The sequence below is a fragment of the Vidua chalybeata genome, chromosome 1, assembly GCF_026979565.1.
Source record: "Vidua chalybeata isolate OUT-0048 chromosome 1, bVidCha1 merged haplotype, whole genome shotgun sequence".
Classification (NCBI taxonomy): Eukaryota; Metazoa; Chordata; class Aves; order Passeriformes; family Viduidae; genus Vidua; species Vidua chalybeata.
The window spans coordinates 142,359,353-142,380,247 of record NC_071530.1 but is presented as its reverse complement, the minus strand read 5'-3'; the positions used below and the strand labels follow the sequence as shown (position 1 = coordinate 142,380,247).

General features: G+C 39.2%; 2 long non-coding RNA genes across 2 annotated transcripts; one reads left to right on the top strand and one right to left on the bottom strand.

Moving 5' to 3' along the window:
- Positions 1 to 864: 864 nt before the first annotated feature.
- On the bottom strand, positions 865 to 3,667 carry LOC128795755 (uncharacterized). Its single transcript, XR_008433631.1, has 3 exons — positions 3,519 to 3,667; positions 1,684 to 1,925; positions 865 to 1,242 (listed from the first exon to the last, which is right to left on the bottom strand). It is a non-coding gene; the product is annotated as an uncharacterized LOC128795755 (long non-coding RNA).
- Positions 3,668 to 3,793: 126 nt separating this feature from the next.
- LOC128801671 (uncharacterized) lies at positions 3,794 to 10,666 on the top strand. The gene is made up of 3 exons (XR_008435231.1): positions 3,794 to 3,917; positions 8,858 to 8,933; positions 10,561 to 10,666. It is a non-coding gene; the product is annotated as an uncharacterized LOC128801671 (long non-coding RNA).
- The last annotated feature ends 10,229 nt before the right edge of the window (positions 10,667 to 20,895 follow it).

Genomic DNA, 20,895 nt, shown 5'->3' with positions numbered 1-20,895 from the left:
AAATAGCAGTGAGACAGATTCTCCCCTGTTGAAGTTAGCTTTGGTCCATGGTCCACAGGTAACATGGAACTGTGCTGATTTAGGCTAGCTCAGAATTTATCCTGATACATTTTAACAGGCCATGACAAGTCAAATATCTAATTGAAAGGCCTCATTGAAAAAGCAGACCCTTTGGAATGAGATCTTGGATGTAAAGCATTATCTGTATGTTCATTCGTCTGCAATATCCAGGCATATTTATTTAGGTGTGATGGAAAGGAAACCTGAAAGGGATACACAGATAGGGATGTGATTTTATTCAAAATACTGGTATATCTAATCACTGAATTTTCTGCTTTCACATTAAATCAGACTGTCTTAACAAGGGTTTGGGAAACAGATAAAATTCCTATGTGCAAATTTATTTAAAACACAGGGCAGAGGAAGGAACTGTTGGATAATTAGATTTTCCTTTATTTCAGTAATGCTAAGAAATAAGTCGTTTCTCTAATGGAGGGCCTAAAGAGCTCACTAGCCATCGTCCTGGGAAGCCAGGAGCTTTGAGAAACAAACAGCAGTAAGTGTCCTTGGGGCAGCCACAGTCCGCTGCCATGTGTCACAGTCTTCTGCCTCACTTTGCATGCAGTGGGGATGTGCTGCTGTGTGCCAACAGTTAAATATATGCCTACTGCAAAGGACCACTAAGTCACTGTAATTACAAGGCTGTTTTATATGCTCTCCTTATAGCTGTGTTTATATTGTAATGTTGCTTGCAAGAGGCTAACAGGAAAAGCTGGATTGTGGTGGTCAGCTCTCCCCTACTCGTACCTATGGCAAGGGTGTGACAGTGGAATGTTACCTGCTCCAGTAAACGCAGCAAGCCCATGTACTCTGCTTGGCTGGCTTAAGTCAGGTATCACAGCAAAATCGAGAAGGTTTCATGCCAACTTCACACTGCCTTTTACAAAATCCCATTCTGACATGGTGAAACTGGCCTGGCAGCTGCTGTCCCTGGGTTCGGATCAGTCAGCAAGGCTGTTGTTCAGACTTCCTGCTGCTTCCACACACAGAGCAGTCCCTGGGGCATGGGCTGATGGGGGCTGCTGCCGTGTCACTGGGCTGCCAGCACTGCCAGTGGGGAAATTCACTGCAGCTGAGGCACAGTGGAGAGGTCTGAGCATTGCTTTAATCTCTCTTAAACACAGCTGTCCTTACATAGCCCAGAGAAAGGAAGACCTGACAGCCCAGACACTTCAGATGGTCCTGTAAACAGGGGGAGAATAATAAGCAACAAAGAACAACATGGCACAAACTCTTTTTCATTCTTGCAAAACCTGGCACTGGATTTGTGGGTACAAGTCTCCTTCTCCCGCTCCCTTGCTCTCTTGCACTACAGCTGTCTGAGCCCTGGCTTGGGTCCTGGTGACCATGGTGAGTCCTGTGGCAGTTCTCCATTGCTGCCACTTGTACCAGGAGCTGTGGTGTAGTTGCTTATGGGTGCTGGTCCTGGTTTTTTCATTACTAATTTCCTAATAGACATGACCATGTTTGTACTCATTTTTTACTATTACAAGTAGTAATTACAAGGCTATTTTCAGCAATAGTGCCTGGTGTGGTTGGCACAGATAAACATGTAAAAAACTCCTTTGTTGATAACTGCGTCTTAAAAATAACTTCAACACGAGTAAAATACATATACTTAACCTGTTATTTTGTGAAAGGCAATCTGTCAGGTCCTTAACTGGACATCTGATGGCAGGAGGCAGATGACATTTAATACTGTCATCCCACAGTCCTGAGGTGTCTGAGAGTTTTAACATAATTTCTTTTAATGTATTCAAGAGTGCTTACTCTTTCCTTATCAGTCCATCAGAGCTGAGGGCCCGCTTATAACATTCTAGAAGTGCTTCTGCATTAAAGCTTTGGATTGCTAGCTCTCAGATTTCCTAAGCAGGTACAGGACATAAACAGATAATATTGTTTTGTTTTTTTTTTTTTTAATTTAGCATTATCTTTTTTCTCCATTAACACACCCTACAAGGCTATAAGGCTATAAATCTGAATTTGAACTTCCATTGCATTCAAGTGGTTTCTTTCTTTTTACTAACTGCTGTACTAGGAGTGTGTCAGCCTAATACAGTGAAAACTAGTCCTCATAACAGATAAAGATTACAGAACTTTTCTGGGAAAATGTTAACAAATGCCTCATTGAATCTAAAAGAATTTATCTCATATATATTCCTTGTTCTCATAAGAACAGCCATTCTGTATTGCCTACCAAGTCTAGGGACAAACTAAATTAATCTTAAAAAAACACTTCAAATTTATTCTTAGTTCAATGATTTAGGAACATGACACTGCATATTGAAAATCTGTCTTTTCTTCTTTAAAAAAATTAATTCTCCAGCACTACTCTGAAACATTCTGTACAGGAAAGTATTTTCTCACTTGATAATGAATTTTATCACTTAAAAATCAGGTCTTCAGTTTTAGACTTAAGTGCCTGCCTTCAGACAGGTTTTCAGGGATGCTCACCAACAACAAATACACCACTGTTTCAATGAAGCATTATGGTACCTAACAACTCTGAAGAAATCAGGTCTACCTTAATTTGGGCATATAATGTAGCTCCAGGCATCCACAGAATAAAAGATTTATGTTAGCTTTAAAAACTCTGTAAAAAAAAGTCAGGGTAACAGCTTTGGCCAATCCCCCTGATCCACATTTCCAGTGAGCATTTAACAGGGTCTGAAAGTTAACCACTATTAGGAAGAAGGAGACCTAGGGGAGCAGTACTGCACTGGCGAGGTGATAAACTGCTGGCAGTATAATCAGGCTGTTACAGCACAAAATTGAGAATGTGGAAATACAAGTTCTAATCTTGACTTGATGTGTGGCTTTGGGAAAGTAATTTCAGTCCCTCCTTTCAGTTTACTAGCTAATAAACAGTTATTCTGTAAGTTATTCTGAGGATGCTGTGATACCTAATTAATTTTAGTCAAGCAAGCATTTTGAAAGATGACCTTACTAAGCACAGTTTTCTACTATTTTCTACTATCACTAGCAGAAGTAAAATAAAAATCAATTACTTTTGAGTGTCTCTTGGGACACACGGGTGGAGCACCTGTATTATTTTGCAGGTATCGGATACACAAGTCTTTACGCATCAAGATTTCAAATATATTCAGGCTCTTGCTATCTCCAGTTTCAGCTAGAATTCACCAGTTGACAACTTTGTGATCTAGCTATCCTCTTTGAAATCATAGAGCCATAGAATATGCTGAGCTGGAAGGCACCCATCAGGATCATCAAATCCAACTAATGGCCCTTCACAAGACACACCAAGACTCAGAGCACATGTCAGAGAGCTTTGTCCAAATGCTTCTTGAACTCTGTCAGGTTTGGTGCTGGGACCACTTCCTTGGGGAGCCCTTTCCACAAAGCTGCTCTCCAGCCTCTCATTCCCTGGTCTGTACACACTACCAGAGTTACCCTGTCCAAGTGAACAATCGGGCACTTGCCCTAGTTAAAATTCATACAGTTCATGTTTGCTCATCTCTAATTTTCCGAGGTCTCTCTGCAGGTCCTCTCTGCCCTCAAGGGAATCAACAGCTGCTCCCAATTTAGTATCATCACCAAACTTAGTATTCCTTCAGGGCCTGCATCCAGGTGGTTTATGAAGATGTTGAGGAAGCACTCACTGACAAAGATGGAGTCCTGTGGAACCCCACTAGTTACAGGTCCCCAGTATGATGTCACCTCATTCACTACAACCCCTTCTGCCCAACCCATGACCCTGCTCACCCATCTCAGGATGTGTTTACCCCCGTAAGTGCTGGACATTTTGTCCAGAGGATACTGTGATCAAAAGCATTAATGATGTGATCAAAAGCAGAAATGAAAAAAGGATAAATAGCTGGCTTCCCTTGATCAGCTAGGTGGGTTATAAAAGGAAATTAGGTTCAACAAGTAGGACTTTCCCTTCATGAAGCCATGCTGGCTGAGACCAGTGACAGCATTTATCCTTCAGGTGCTTTTTCAATACCTCCCAGAATAATAATATTTTCCATAATTTTACTAATATACTTCAGATCACTGAAGCCTATAGTTCCTGGGTTTAACCTTTTTACCCTTCTTGAAAATAAGGACAATGTTGACCAGTTTCCAGTCAGCTTGAACCTCTCAGGATTCCCAAGATCATTCAAAAATCCTTTAGAGAGGCTTTGCAATGACATCAGCCCACTCTTTGAGGATTTTTGGATGAATCCCATCAGACCTCATAGATACGTAGGGATCCAGCTGGAGCAAAGGATCCTGCACAAGTTCAGGATCGAGTAGGAGATCAATCTCACGGTCATAGTCCTCAAGCTCAGGGCTGTGTGACTCCCTTGGTCCATCACCCATGTTGAAGACAAGAGGCAAAGAATGCAGTAAACATCTCTGCCTTGTCCATGTCGCTGTTTGTGAGGTGACCATCCTCATCCTGTAACAGGCCAATGTTATTTATGCACTGCCTTTTGCCAGTAAGGTATTTGAAAAAATTCCCCAACATTTCTGGCAGATTCATCTCCAGTTGAGCTTTGGCCACATGATTTTTGTTCCTCCAGTGGCAAGCAGCATCTCTGTAGTCTTCCCACATCACCTAACCTTACTTCCACTGGGCATACACCTTCCTTCTTTGCCTTATTCCAAAGGCAAAAGCCAATCCAGTCTTCTGCCTCACCTGCTCGATTTCTGATATTTGGGAATTGCTGCTCCTGTGCCCTTAGGGAAGGGATATTTAAAAAGTGACCAGCACTGAAGAACTCCAGTACCTACAAAAATGTTTTCCTAGGGTACTTTATCTATTAGTTTCCTGAGCAGCCTGAAGTCTGTTCTCCACATGGCCAGAGTTGAGGTTTTGCTGGAACTTTTTCTCCTGTCAACAGAGATTTTAAAGTTCCTCCATACATTCCTCATAGTATTGCTGTGACACATCAAAACCTGAGGGGTTCTCTAACACAAGAAACTACGTCTCTACACTCATCACTCTTTATATCTGTTTTTTAATATTCAAAATATTTGTGGTAAGGTTTTTGCAAACATTTTTAGCCTCTGTGTAACTGAGAACTAGCCTGTTACCAGTAACATGCAAAACTATTGGACAGTTACTATTGTGATTGTAAATTAAATGTTAGAATTAGATACCTGGGCTTTAGAATGAGTGCTGAGAAAAAGGAGACATTCTCATTTACTATTCTTTCAGCATCTCTGTTTGAAGGTTTGCATTTTGGAGACTATCAAGACATAACAAATGTCATCAGCTTCATTATAATTAAAGCTGAGTTTCTGTAAGATGAACAAGAAATCAGCTCAAACTCTGAATTTTCTCAATCTGTAGAATACAGGTTTTAGGCATTCTCTGCTGAGATACGGTCTTCACAGTTTTTTTATGAAAATGTTCTGTATTCATTGACATATCCTCATTATACCTGTTTTTGCCTAATCTGCCCATTGAATTATACACCCTGCTCAAGATCTTTAGGCCCTCCAAAACTACATAATAGTATTTTTGTTTGGTGACTCAATTTCATTGGAATAATTTTTGTTCTAGGAATTATTATGGTGATATAATAGTCTTCAAACAATTTATGAACTTGAAATATGGGAAATAAATTCTGTCAGTCTCTTATGTGAGGCACAAGCTTATATATACAATCACCATATTCTGTGGGGTGGAGGTGCTGGATATAAAAGTGTGTTATTTGCCTAAATCAAACCTGTAGTTGTTGCTACACTCATGGCTCACCTCCAACAGTATCTGCTCACCTTTAGAAAGCTAAAGCCTATTTTGAGCATGACATTTGAGAAGCAGAAGACAGATAGAAGCTTGTCTTCTATGGCAATGAAACCCTGGGGTGCTCAAATCATCAGCTGTAGAATGAGTTGCAAATGAGTAGGTGGACCTATTGAAGGTGTTATGAAGACTTTAGGATCAATCAAGCAAAAAGAACCAATTTAAGGACATGAAGCTGTTTAACTAGTTTTTATGGGATATAGAGAGGGAGTAAATTATAAAAGTCAGTGTCATAGTATCTTTGCTATCAAACTGAGATTAATATTACCAGAGCTTTTCCTAAAGTACATCACTTCTGCAGTTCATTGCAAAAATAAGAGTCATTGAATGAATCAGGTTGGGTGCCCTGAAGGGTGCCTGGGTCCGTCCTATATTCAGAGAAGCTCTGATTTCAGATCTAGACTGTTCCTGTTTGTCATCGCCTACCTCCTTTGGTTGCTGTCTGTTTGTCCAGTCCTCCCCCTCATTACTGAAGACATTAAACAAACTCAGCCCCAGGCCCAAGCCCAGAGTAGGAGCAATGGAGGACAAAGCAGGAGGTTGTCTTGCCCCATTGTCTTTTTTCAGTAAAGGACTCACCAAGAGACCTCCATAAAAAGCCTTTCTCCAAGTGAGAGGTACTAACTCTGTAGGTGAGATTCCTCTTGTTCAAGCTGTGGAAAACCAGCCTAGAGGGTTAGAGCATTTATGGTGAATTATCAAAGTAGAGCAAGAACTGAAACCTGAAAGGTTTTTTCTATATTGTGGCTACAGTATAGAAAAAAGTATAATGGAAGTAATTTTAGGTATACAGTATCTAAGTGTACAAGATCCCCTCTATACATTTACAAGCTTAATCCAAATGTAAATGGCATAATTTTTTCTCATCAAATTAATTTTTATGAGCAGCTTCATTTTCCTAATACTAATTCTATGAGTACTAATATTTATGTAATACTTTGAGATTGATGGTTAGAACCAAAAATTATTATTGTGATCTTAAAATCCAATTTTCAGAAAAGCCTATTCCTCTAAAATCAGAAGTATTAAATCTGTGAAATAAGCAGAAATCATTTTCATCTTGATTTCCTGAGTAGTTCCATTGAAATGAATCTCTGTAACTATGGGCATGCTAAAGAAAAGATACACCCTAGTGCTCTGCTGAAGAGAAGCTAAATTACCCATAAGCACAGTTCAGATGCTCAGCCTACTAATGCAGCACTAAATCCAGTGGAGTTCACTCCAGGGGAAGAAAATATTTGCTGGCTATCACAAAAATTACACATATTCCCTGGGAGGTAAGTTCTGGTCCTGACCTGACTTAAAGCAAATATTCATTATTTTATATTAGGTCTTATAATAAATGAGCCTTCAGTGGAAAAGTATCTTCAGATAATACAGCCCACGACTATAGATTTCCTCAGGCATTGTGCTCTAGTTCAGCTATAGAAGTAGCTATGCTAAAAAAAACACTTTTCCTTTTGAATTTGTGTGTATGTGTACATGTGTTCATCCTCACATTTTATGTCTTTTGAAAACATTGTATTAAGGGAACCTTTTAAGTCCAACTTAGTCTTTAAACCTCTTCAACAACTTTTTTGATAATAAGTTTTACAAAATAAGGTATTAATATCAGCAATTTAAAACTCAAAGCACTAATAGTACTGTATTCAGACTAGGCTTATACCTTGGTCCACCTGCACAGTGGAGACCTCCACTCTGGCCAGGGAAATGTACTACATCTTCTCCTGGAAATACCATGCTGTGTTAACTCCTGCTGCAAGACTGTTGTGAAAACCTCCCTGCACACTGCTCCATCAATTGTGAGGCATCAATCTACATCTGGTGTACTGCCAGAGCCAGATAAGAAGAAAAACCTGTCTTCACTGCAGTGCTGAAAGACTCCTTCAACAATGCCCATTTCTTCTACTTTTAGAACACCTTGCCATCTAACCTTTTCCTGCAGTCAATGGGGAGACACAGGCATCTGCAAGCTGCAATTAGTCTATTCTACATATTTATCTTGGGATAAGATGGATCAGGCAGTAGAGGAACCCATTTCTCTGCATTGATTTTAAAAGCTACCCAGTGATTAGCTCTAACACAAACACCTACACCTCACACCCAACATTAATTGAAATGGATTTTACCCTGTCTGTATCTCTGAGCCTTAGGGAGAAGTAGGCTATAGGAAAGTTCCTAAAAAGTCAGAGCCATTTCATGAAACTTGGGTCTAACAGAGCTCAGCTCTGTGTGGGGAATCAAAGGAATCAAGGTTACAGCCCAACATTCCTGAAAAGGTATTTCTGTACAAATATCTTAACTTGGCATTTCCTTGGGGTTTGATTCTTGGCATCTCACAAGATAGAGTACATTGAGTAAAATGATCCATAACTTCTACAGTGTCCTGTTATAACATCACTGTCAAGCCAATATTTACCTTACTATGGCTTGAAAGCAGCTGAGCATTGTTTGGGGAAATCTGGACTTGCACCATGTACATTCCAGCTGCCTGTCATAAAACAAAGCCTGTAATAAAACTGAGTGTGACACTGTCAGGCTGGTTGATGTGATCATACGAAATTTGAAGAAAGATACTAGCAAATCAGCTAAAAGGGTCACAAAGACTAAATACAATTAAAAAGGCAGTGAGAAATGCATCCCAGTTGTGTACCATTTACATTATAATCAGAATTATCTTGAGAGAAAATGAAAAATATTCAGAAACGCATTCATTTGGACCAAAAAAAACACTTTTCCTGTGTTTCAAGTTCTTTTTGTATGTGCTAAGCTCTCCAAATTGCTACACAGATCAAAGTTTAAGATAAACTAAACTACTTTTTCCGAAATGTTTTTATTGAGTTTAGTTCAAACATTTGCTTTCACCTTAACTACTCTTTGTTGATGTAGCTAATTATTACAATTAATTTAATTTTTGAAAGAAAGAATTTGCATTCTTCAGATTGGAACATCATACAGGAAAACAAATTAAGATTGAAATCTGTGAGAACTTTTCTAAAATTGATCTGACCTTTCCCAACTAAATACTTTTGGTTTTACCAGAATGGTTAGAAGAAGCTGTTTTATCAGAACATTTCTCCAATTCTGCCAATTTTGATCCATTTTGAGTTAAAAAAAGGTAATTAGATTTCCCAGCACTACTACTCTCCTGATCAGGAATAGCTGCAAGATCACAGAGGGGACTGGCCTGTACACCAGTGCCCTAGGAGGAGAATATTTCTTTTAATATACTTTCTACAATACACAAGAGGATGCTCAGCAGCTGGTGGTTATGTGGAGAATATAAAATTCTGTGCACGTTCCAGTCCCTTGCTCTCAGTTGTGCACACATCCACACTCCCAGACCCTGCCTTGACTCATAAACCTAACGATCTGTTCTCTGTAAAGACAGATGCAGGTTGTTCCTTAGCCACCAGTAACAGTTAAAGTATCTCTCTTTTCCTTGGTGCCTTGGGACTGCCCTCTAATGCAGACAGTCTGAAAGAGATAATTTCTCTCATGGTGCTCTTAAAAAAGCTGCAGCTTCTCTATCAGATGAAAAACCACTCAAAGAAATAAAGATTAAAAAATTAAGATTATTATGATACACCTTTTATGGAAAATCTAGAATGATTCAGTGAGGACTATAAATTTAGAAGAATGATTCATTCAATTAACATAAAATATTTCAGCAGGTTATCATCTCAGATTCTCTTTCTAAAGCTTCACAACTGCCTTAAAAAATGTAAAAATCCAAAGCAATTTTATTATATTCCTGATAAAGAAAAGTAATGAAATTAAGTGTTTGATGTTTAATCTTGCACTGTCTTTCCACCTGCCTGTGGGCATGATCCTGTGAGCCATCAGGAGTCTCACAAGTTTCCTGCAGCATTTAACAGTCAAGCCAGTTTATCCTTCTCCTTCCTCAAGTCAAAGCATGGGAGTCTTCTTCTTCATCATTTTTGTGGTGCAGTTGACAGGCAGGCACTCCAAAGACATAAAGTCATGTCCTGTGGCTATCTAGGACATCTATGACAATTGACAAATCTATGATATCTAACACAATCCCTGAGTTCCTCATCTTAAATGCGAGAGACGGGGTTTAATTACTCAGTTATTTAAGATACAAAATAAGCCACAGACCACACTGCACAGGAATATCTCTGCTGGTGTAAACCAGTCTCCTCTGGTCTCCCTCTTTCAACATCTGCAATTCTTGCAAATAATCCTTTTACCTTTCCTTACCATTATGAACATAGAGATTAAAGGCACACAAGTTGCCCTTTCCTTTTGTATGTGTGACCCATATTACTCCAAATCAAAGAGACACAAAATAATTCCTCAAGACCCAACCTAAAGACACAGACTTTCAGAGTGCATATATGCTTTTATGCTTGTATATATAAAATTCCAATAAATACATAGTGAACAATAGAATTTCATCCCATCTCCTGACTGGCAACACCCTGTCAGACAAGGACACATCTATGCAGTTGTAATTTGATTTCACTTTCCTACATATTTTGACCTGTTAGAAAACCAGGTTCTAATAATATGTAACACATCAAGATGCAGTAGATTTTTTTCAGGATTCTGCTCTTGCACTCACAGAAAATTACCTTTGGTTACCATATTGACTTAAGGCAACTTGTAAGAAATTGAGGAGTTTGTTCTGAATTACTCTCTTTTCCCAGTGGTATTGCTTTTACCCATAGAGGACCCAGCACTTTTAATTTCTACCTCAAGTTTCCCTATCCCCATTACAGGCAATGATGAAAGAAATGCTGCTGAAGAACTTTCACTGTCATAAAAGCAGGATCCTGTTGAAGAAATGGACAAATCACTCTCATTCATTTGCTACAGACTGCCTCTTTTCTGCAATAAAAAGGTTTTATTACTCATAAGACAAAGTAAATTAATTTTAGTTTTGTGTAATATTAACCAAAAAGTTCAGACAAGAAAAAAAAAAACAGAAAAAAAAAATCTGTTTCTCAAGGTGATGGATTTGCTAAGGACTGGTCCCACTTGCCCAACATCAACATAGATGTGGGGGTTTTTTCCACTAGAACAATCATCTTTCCCACAGTGGTTCATATTCCTGTGTCATGTGCAGTGATGATTAACTAGTTAGATGGGAAATACTTTTGATATGAAAGACTGTAAGAGAGCCACCTGAGAATACCTTACCTGGCCAGGGCACTCAGCTGAAATGTTGCCATAAGAGTTACAAAGAAAGACTATGTTTGGAGGCTGAATTTAAATCAAAGCTTTTAAACATCTTAATGGTTGCATGACTATTTAGTGTGCCTCTGCTGTTATTCTTTGTTTAAGACCTAAACCAGAAAATGAGACCCTGTTCAGGTCCTCTATTCAAGAATCTTAGTGGAAAATAATCTCGACTGTAAATCCAATGTAGGACTAAGTTAGGAAAACCAAAAAAGGATGATTTCAGCTCTTTCATGCCTTAGATGTTACACAGAATTTTGAAGTAGATGTCAGACTTAGATGCAGAATGTGGCCATCCAGTACCAAAAACAATTATAGATGTACTCACAGCTGTTTTCATTTTGCTATTTTTTTACAGTATTACAGAACTTGATTAAATATTTGATATCACATGGAGTAAAAGTATAAAAAAAAATCAGTGGAGGGTTTACTATCGACTTTGTGAGGTTTCAGAAACTGCCAAATTTAATGATTTCCTCATTAAGAACACACTGGTTTTGGTACCTTGAGAGTTTTGACTCTCAGGAGCCAGATGGCCATGAGAGTCTCTCTTTCTGCAATGCACACAGGTGGAAGTAAAGCTTAGAATTCTGAATACTAGAGAGCTCTGAAACCAGACAAATGAACACTAAAGAACACTGACTCTGTGATATTTCAAACAAAATATCACCACAGCCTTAAGATATGTAAACCAGTCTCATGACAGCTCAGGGCCTGGAAAGAGAGAATGCATCCAATATGTAAAAAATATTTCATTTTATGTGAAAGAATTTGTCGTTTTGGATGATTTGTTCTCTTCATAAATAACCATGTTTTGATATGCCATTTGCATGAAGGTTTGTAAACAAGACCAGCAGATGATTAAAAGAACACAGCAAAAGGCAAATTGGGGAATTTAATTTTAAGACTATTTTGCAAGTAATATTCCACACATTTTCTCCAGCTCTGCCACGCAATTTCTAAGCAGATGACAAAAATCCCACAAATCTGATGGTAGGCAGTAACTCAACAAGTGAACGGAACTGATGCTAATCTTACTTCCAGAAAGAGAATATAAATCTTTTGGAGATATTTTCCTCCAGTTCTGTGAAAGCAGAACTTCTGCAGCGCAAGACAGGACCTCTTGGCAACATGTTTATTCATTTAGGAGAAAGGTCTGCTGTCTGTAGGAATAAAGCCATCATTCTCATACATATTGAGAGGGTGTAGGCATAGCCATGGTTGGAGGTGGTTTTTCTGCTTCTTTTGGTCATGCACTGTGTATCACTGATCTGGAATGATGTTGAAAATATTTTTTGTTCATAATGAAAAAAAAGCCATGAGCAAGTAGGATTTCTGAAATACTTATTTTTGTCTAAGTGAGACTACAGCAGAAAGAACAGCTCTTCATGAATATAACAATATTCATTCAATAACTTCAATAACAATAACTTCATTCAATAGGATTCTGAGCCCCCTCTGTATCAAACCTCAAGAAAAAAAGCAGATAAAACAGTCAAAGCAGAATCCATTATTCCATTTCAATTGCTTTCTCAGTAGATTAATGATTCCATAACAGAAAAGATCATATTCAGCAAAGTTTTGCTAACCCTATTAGTCCAGGAAAGTTTGCTGATATCTTACAAGGCAAGAAGAGAAATCTGAACTAGACTGGCCTTTGCAGCTTTTGGATTCTTGGAAATGTGAAGAAGGGAGCTGATACTCTGAGCCTTTCTTATGTGCAGTCCCACAAGCAAATGAGGAAAGTTATAGGATGGCCTAAATAAAATGCATGAGCACTGCTGGTACCTAATAAAATACCAAATATGCAAATACTATTGATACATGGCAGCATTAAATTGCAAACACATGCTGCAGTAAAGGGCAAGCAGCCACTAATAAATGTAAACTATTAACCAGATCTTCAATAAAAAAAGCCACAAATCATGCCAGGACTCACTGTGAGTGCTGCAGTGTATCAGCAACTGTTCTATTTCTGTTCAGGAAAATAATCAGCACAATGAACAAAAAAAAAAAAAAAAAAAAAAAAACCAAACAAACAAAGAAACAAACAAAACAAAAAAAAAAAGAAAAAAAAAGGGGTAAAAAAATCTGCAAAAGCCATTGAGATTACATAATAATAATATAAATACTACTTTTGCTTCCTTATTAACAAAACTCATAAGATCTTTGTTTCAGCTGAGGAGATATTTTTACAGGCTTCTACCTTAGGCCTGATTTTTATTCTTTTCACGGTTCTTTTGCATTGTCCTGCCTACATGTAGGGCCTTGAAGCAGGAATCAGGAGCTTCACTCCTGCTCTTATAGTATCTATATTTTCATAAAACTGTTTTAACCATTCAGCCTCAAAATATTTTGAAAATCTTTATCTCCTAAATGTGGCAACAAACTGCATGAAAAAACCAGTTCCCAGTCACTGCCCACCCCCAAAGGGGATCAGCAGCAGAGCAGTTTGCAGAATGCCAGCACACTTCACTCTTCAGAAGACCCTCTTTGCAATCCAGCCGGCTGTGGAGCTGGTGATGGGAACTGAGGGTTTGTTGCTGCCATTACTGAATTCAAAGGAACCTTTTTCTTGTGAGCAGTGGTGCTCACAACATCTTGGCATGGGACAAACCCAGATGCTCTTCAGACAGGGGACTAAGGAAACTGGGAAGAAAAGCTGGGATGAAAACAAAGAACTGCAGTCAGAAAATACTTCTGAACAATGGTGCTACATTTTCACACAGAGCTCAGCAGTGAGTTTAATTAAATACTACACATATTTACTTACTGAAAAACCCTGTTTCATTAACATAAACAGATAGGGGATCATCAGTGCATGACAGCCCATAGGGCACCAGGGGAAATCTGTTTTGAATTTTGTACATCAATCAAGTGATTCATATACATGGCATTTGCAGCTGATGACTGCCTGAATGGAGTCTAGTGATTTTTCCACCAGGGTACACCACTAAAAACCCCTCATTAATAGATAATCAGCTTCTACTGATCAACTCCTCGGCTGCATTCCAAAGCATCTGTTTTGCCCATTTTGTGATTTAGAGATGCTAAGTACGATAAAAGCAGTTCTGTGTTATTTCTTTACTCATTAACCTTATTATACTATTTCACCCTCAGCAGTGATTTTTTTTAAAAGAAAGTTGATAAAAAGCAAGTGAAAAATACATTAGCCCACTAAATGGCCCATTATTTCATTATGATTGTGCTAACAATGTAAGAGCCATTCTAAGTAAATACTATATTTTAAAGAAAAAACTTCTGAGAATAATTACTTTTTTAGCTGAACTGTTTATCAACAGACTTTTAGACTTCAAGATTTCTTTTCCTACTAATGTTACACAGTGAAATGAATGCAAAATTAGTATGTGAAAAATGGCTTAGAGGAACAACATTTTTTATTCAAGCTATGTAAAATGTGTATAATTTGCTCTTCAGATTGATATTCCAAAGGTGGCTTCAAGCCTTTTTTTCCCACTGCATGGTAATACAAAATGCAGGGATTTTTCAAACAGTACTATCTGTGTCTGTGACCATATGGTGGTTTCCAGTTTTGCTTTACATTACTGCACCTGAAGCTGTTTATGGTCAGAACACTCACGTAACAGCTATATGTTGTTTATATATTTCAATTTGCAGGTAATGTAGCCAGGGGCTAATCACACATACATCAGATTTGCCACTAGTGTTTTCTGATGTCTTATTTTCAGGCCCTATTAAACCTGACAAAATGATAGGTGGAAAGAGAGAGAAGACTAAATAAATAAACCAAGAGGAAGGTTTGAGGGAAAACAAGAATTTCAGACCAGTTTGCTGTAGTTTTCATTTGTTTCTTTGAAAATTGTAGCTGCTAAAATCCTAAGATACAGCTGGCATCCAAATTAAACCCCCCAAAGGTATCACATGCAGGGCTCAGAAAAGCACACACTTTTCTGTGCCTACTTTTTTTTTTTTTTTTTTTCCAGGTTGCTTTAACTCTGTAGATTAGGCAATAAGCCCCAAAAAAGTTTTTTGCTCCTGATGATCTGCAGAGCTGAGAAGCCATCCAGGATCTCTGGGGTACACAGATGACATGGTGTTGCCAGTGGTCTGGTTTGCCCCAGCCCTCTCCTGACCAAGCTGTGGTCCTTGGCCCATTTCCCAGGATATTGGCCCAAATGGCAGCTTGCCTCTCTGTGAGCTGCCTTATTCTAAATATGTTTGACCTTGCTCTGAGGGAAGGTATCCAGAGCCAATTCATGCTGGTGGGAGCTCAGACTGGCTTTGCTCCATCCTCACATAATTCTGCTCACATAAATGAGAAGATATATGGGAACTGGATCCCTCTCCAATAATACCTTCTGGAGTCATAAACTTGTTCATCACTATTTCCCAGTGTATCAGAGCATGTCTTATGTCACACCTTATTATCACCATCATCCTGAAACATTTCTATTTCAAGCTGCTGAAACTTCTCTCCTTAGAATCACACAAATTCCATTTAGTGAAATACTGCCCATACTCAGCAAAGTCCCCTTACTGGCACAGCAGTTCTGTAAGCATGAAAGGTTTAGCACAGGCTTTAAAACAGATAAATGTGGATAAATGAAAAATTTAAATAAACCCATTTCAGCAACAGACACAGAACAAATTACACAGCAGTATCACTGGCTCAAAAGAGCATCCATAACTATGGGACTTTCAGGAGATGTAGCTGGAACATGACCCTCTTACTTTTCTATCACTTACACTTTCTGTGAAGGGGATATGACATCAGTGATTACACTTGGGTTTTCTTTGCCACTAGGGGTTATATACAAACACATGAAAATTAAAACTATCCTGGATTTTGATACAGCTTAATTTCCCTGTGGCTGGGCTATGCTGAGTAAAAGTGTGCTGCAGCCTGGGGCTGGGGCCACTGTCTTCAACCTTCCTCAAGGTCCTCAAAGTGGAACCCTGAAAGTTTGTGTTTTCCAGCTGCTGTTATCTTGGAGATGCTTCTGGACTGCAGCTTCTTGGGTTTTTTTATGGATTTGGCCTGAGTTATTTTGAATTCCAAGACAGAAATCTTGTGAAAATTATAATTTTCATCTGAAATTATCTTTAGTGAGATTTATCAGTACTCAAGCAAAAGACTTTCTGCTTCTTGGTTGAAATAGTAATCTGAAGGTACAATTAAAACACCTCTTACCTATGAGTCAAGTTCAGGTACAAACCAGTTGTCAAAACATCCTCTAGTGGCTCTGTGCATATGGGTCTAGTCTTCACAACAATTAATGAAATATCTCTATTTAAGTGAATTAATGTACTGCTTTTTGCAACTGAATCTCTTCCCAGGCAGAAAATTATATTTTTAAAGATTTATTTACCTAGATATCAATGAGAAAAATAATTTTTGTCAGCATAAACAGAGGCTTTGTACGCAAAAAAAAACCCTTGTAACTGCTACCCAATTTCTTTTCTTCACAGCAGAAGAGAGATATCTGTACATTTGTAATGTCACAGACTGCTTTTTTGTTCAAGCTGTGATTTATGTTCCAGAGTCTGGGTAGAGAAAACTGCCAAATTTTATCACAAAATATAACCCAAGCATCCCAAAGCAAGCTCCATTTCTTTGATCACTGTTAATGAGCTAAACATCATGGACAGTTTTGCTGGCTTAGCTTCATGGGATTCCATGGAGTTAGGACAGAATGAAAACTAGATATCCCTCACCCACATGGTTATGGTATTCAGCAGGTGTGTGTGATTTTCTCCATGCACGGGATTTCAGCAATGTCATTCACTGCGGGATTTCCAATGATAAGTAGCATATGCAAAATATAGGATAAAATATGTCAGTAACCAGTGGAATAAGATGTTAAAGAAGATGGAATTTGATCCAGGGAGGTCTTTTTACAGCACCAAAGTTAACTTGGTTTCATCCCTACCTATCTTCCCACAAAGAAAAGCAGACTGTCTGCTGACTTTCTGGTATATTCCATGTCACTGCATAAACTGACCCATCAGGAGTCATATACTCAGAAGCTCAGAACTTCAGTCCAAATGCATGGAAATCTCACTTCATCAGACTTGCAAGGTACTGAATACAGTCCCAAAGCACTGGGGGAATTGGAATATTCAAAAATACCCTGTTGGGGGGTTTGACAGAGAACTTCAGACTTGCAAAGATGAGTGTCTTTGTCTAAGACAGACTCATATCAACCCAAAGTTTCACTAAAAGTCATTTCCAGGCTCACCCTAGTGTGTCAAAACTCACTTTAATCAGGCAAGCAAGAGGCAGTGCCAGGAGCATTTAAACAGCTCTGTAAGTGCAGGAACATGAGCAGGCAAACAGGCAGAGGCACGGGCAGCTTCCACACAGGAAGGACACAGCCACTCCCCTGGCTGCTGGTGGTGCACCAGGTGTTAGGTGGGTGTGCTGTTTTGCCTGGGGTTTTTTGTTGGTTGGGATTTTTTCCCCCACAACTTGAATCGAGCCAGCAATGCTTTACAAACAGCCAAAAGCATGCAGCAAGATTGTGCTAGCACAAACAGAACCCCCCAAGGACACAGCTGTCCAGGTCAGTGGCTGCAGGGAGTGTCTGAGCCTGGAGGACAGGGCTGTGTGTGGTGTGAGGAGGTGAATAATCTGCTCTGTCTAGTGGCAGAGCTTAAGGAAGAATGGAAAGGCTAGGGAGTATTAGGGAGAGGAAAGAGAAATAGAGTGGTGGAGTTACTGGAATGAACACAGCGTGGGTGGCAAACAAGAGGAGCTGGGAGCCGTGGTACAGCAGGAAAGCTATGACTTAGTAGCCACCATGGAAATGTGGTGGGATGACTCGCATGACTGGAGTGCCATAGTGGGTGGCTTCACACTCTTCAGAAGAGACAGGTGAGGTAGGAGAGGTGGAGGGGTAGCTTTGTACATTAGGGAGTCTCTTGAGCTGCTGGAGTGTGGCCAGAAAAGAGCAACAAGGCTGGTGAAGAGTCTGGAGCACAAGTTTGATGAGGGGCAGCTGAGGGAGCTGGAGGTGTTTAGCCTGCAGAAAAGGAGGCTCAGGGGGGACCCTATCACTCTCTACAGCTGCCTGAAAGGAGGCTGTAGCCAGGTGCAGGCTGGTCTCGTCTCCCAGGTACCAGTGACAGGACAAGAGGACACAGTCTTCAGCAGCACCAGGGGAGGTTTAGGTTGGACATTAGGAAGAATCTCTTCACAGAAAGGGTGATTGGACATTGGAATGGGCTGTACACAGAGGTGATGAAGTCATTGTCCCTGGAGGTGTTTTAGGGAAGACTGGATGTGGCACTCAGTGCCGTGGTCTCCTTGATAAGGTTGTTTTAGGTCATAAGTTGGACTCAATGATCTCAAAGGTTTTTTCCAACCTAGTTGATTCTCTGACTCTGACATGTAAGTTCTTAAAATCACATACACAATTCCAGTTATTTTATTTGCAATGGAATAAAAAAAATAACAAAAAAAATCAACCAGGAGTCAAGAAAATTGGCTTCTTTTAAAGTCCCACTCTATTAAAGTCTCATCTCAGTTCTGACTGTGACCAGGAAAACCCTCTGCATCTTTTCCAAAACACTGAAACACATACAAACTCTCCCTGAGACATTCTTTGATTCTACTGATTTTTAGAGTGAGAGTAAAAAGCTCTCTCAGCTTCTCTGACATCTCATAGGCTAATTGAAATTAATATAAGCACAATTAAAATTAACTAATTGGTCTACACCTGATCTTTAAGGCATGGCACAGTAGGCAGCCAGGCAGAGCAGCACAGTCAGTGTTCCAGTAGTGTCAGCCTTAATCAGCAGCCAGGCAGCTCAAATCTCTGGAGGATTTACTAGACACCTAGACACTCATTATCCCTTTCCTAAGGAAAATACCACATTCTCAGATCAATAAGAATATTTGATTGAACTATAAATACGCCAAATGGAAAAATCAGCTTCAAAGAATCGTGTCTCCACATCAGTAATATCTCTCCAGAAAGTCATCTTCGTTTCAACCAGATTTCTTGGTGTGGTTTGAAATGTCACATTTTCTTCCTATTAATGTGTTTTGTGCCCATCAGACTGATGTGATACTAATTGCAATGGTTTCTGTCATGTTCTCTACCCCTATTTTTTCTAGAACTGTGCTTCTTTTGTTTTAAATGCCTGCAGGAAGTTAATGGCACACTGACCCTCTATAGTGTTGCTCTTCCAGTAATGCATCCATTATTTACTGCCTTAATTTTTAAAGCATGATTTATTTTGTCAGGCCTGTTTTAAATCAACAATGCAGAAAAAATTTGCAACACAGTTAAGAGGAAGGCCCATGGGTAGAAGCTCTGCAGTCTTACCGTGCATTTCTCTTCCTTTTCCTGACAGTTTTACCTGACAGTGGGAGCTTCCAGCACAGCTGGAGTGGGGATCTAGACCTGGCCTTGGCCCCATATCATTATGCCCCACATTTTCAGCAGTAATTTTCATTATAGGAGTGAGCTATCCCTTAGCATATGTTACTTCATTTTGATAACAACCTAAGCTTACATAAGCTTTGAAGATTAAAAGAATTTTTAAAATAATTTTTTAAAAAAATATATAATGCATTCAAAAGAATATATTTCCCTGCTTAATTCATGTGTTGGGAACAAAACCCAATCAGTATTGTTTAAATGCCACTCCAATAAATCAGAGATCATAGCTTTATTTTTGTAGAAGAGATGTACAATTAAATGAGAGCTCATTTTGATCATTAGCTCCCCTCATCTGATACCATTCATTGCTTTGCTTTCTTTCAGGGATGTCACAATATACCTATCTTATCCTTCAACCCCACCATGCCTGTGGCAAGGCAGGAGAGGAGGAATCCAGTGATAGGCAATTGTCAGTGATGGCACTGGGCATCTCATCTGCCACTGAGTGATCAGGAGCTGAAAAACATGAGGTGAGATGCAGATGAAATTAAGATATTGATACTGATGTTCAATTCAGCTGGCCAGGCACAGCCGTGTAAAGCTGTAAGATTATGGTTAGGCTGCCTGAGGTACCTGCATGGGGCTGGTAGATGTGGCAAGAGGCCTATGGGAGACCTGCCCTCTTTGAGAGTCATAGATGAAGACCAGGCAGAGCAATACAGGATACCTCGAACTATAAGAAATACTTATTGATGGAGAACAAAATTAAAGTCGTCCTCACAAAACAACATGCAGCAGTTTAACTGAGACTCAGCCCAGTTGCCCAACTTAAGTGTCCAGAGCTCTTTGACATGCTTTTGGTTATTTGAGAAAGCCCCAAGGGGCTAAAAATTATGGCTTGAGCTGGCCCTTGGACACCTCTTTCTATCTCACCCACTGGAGCGAGCTCCTGCTGCTTCCTGAAGAGTGCTCTGAATGCTCTGTTAACTGTATTGATTAGATTGTCATGAGTTTTGTCTTTATCACTTGTTTTAAAGTCCTTTCTACATCCTCAGTAACATTCACATTCAAGTTGACCTTTTGATCCTCCTCATATTGTTAGAGAAGGTTCATAATTAGACAAAATAAAAATCTCTTCTTTTCTTTGCCCTACTTAGTCCATATATTATGCAGTGAGAACAAGACCCAGTCAGTATTGTTTAAGTGCCACTGGAGTAAATCAAATAGCATAGTTTTCTTTTTAGAGAATCACTGCACCCTTAAATAAGAGGCATGTGATTATTTAAAAGTGATATCTATATAAAAAGAAGTGATTTAAGGTAACCCTTAGTGCAAATCCTTTGTGCTCATTGCCAAGTAGTTAAGACATTCCACAAAAGCTTGAAATATGGAAAAGTGTTACCTGCAGGAACTGCTCTTTTAAAACATCCCCATGAGCTCCCAACCCTCATTTATCAAAAGCTGGCAACTAAGCAATTGTAGTGGTAGTGCTAATTGCAGTAAAAT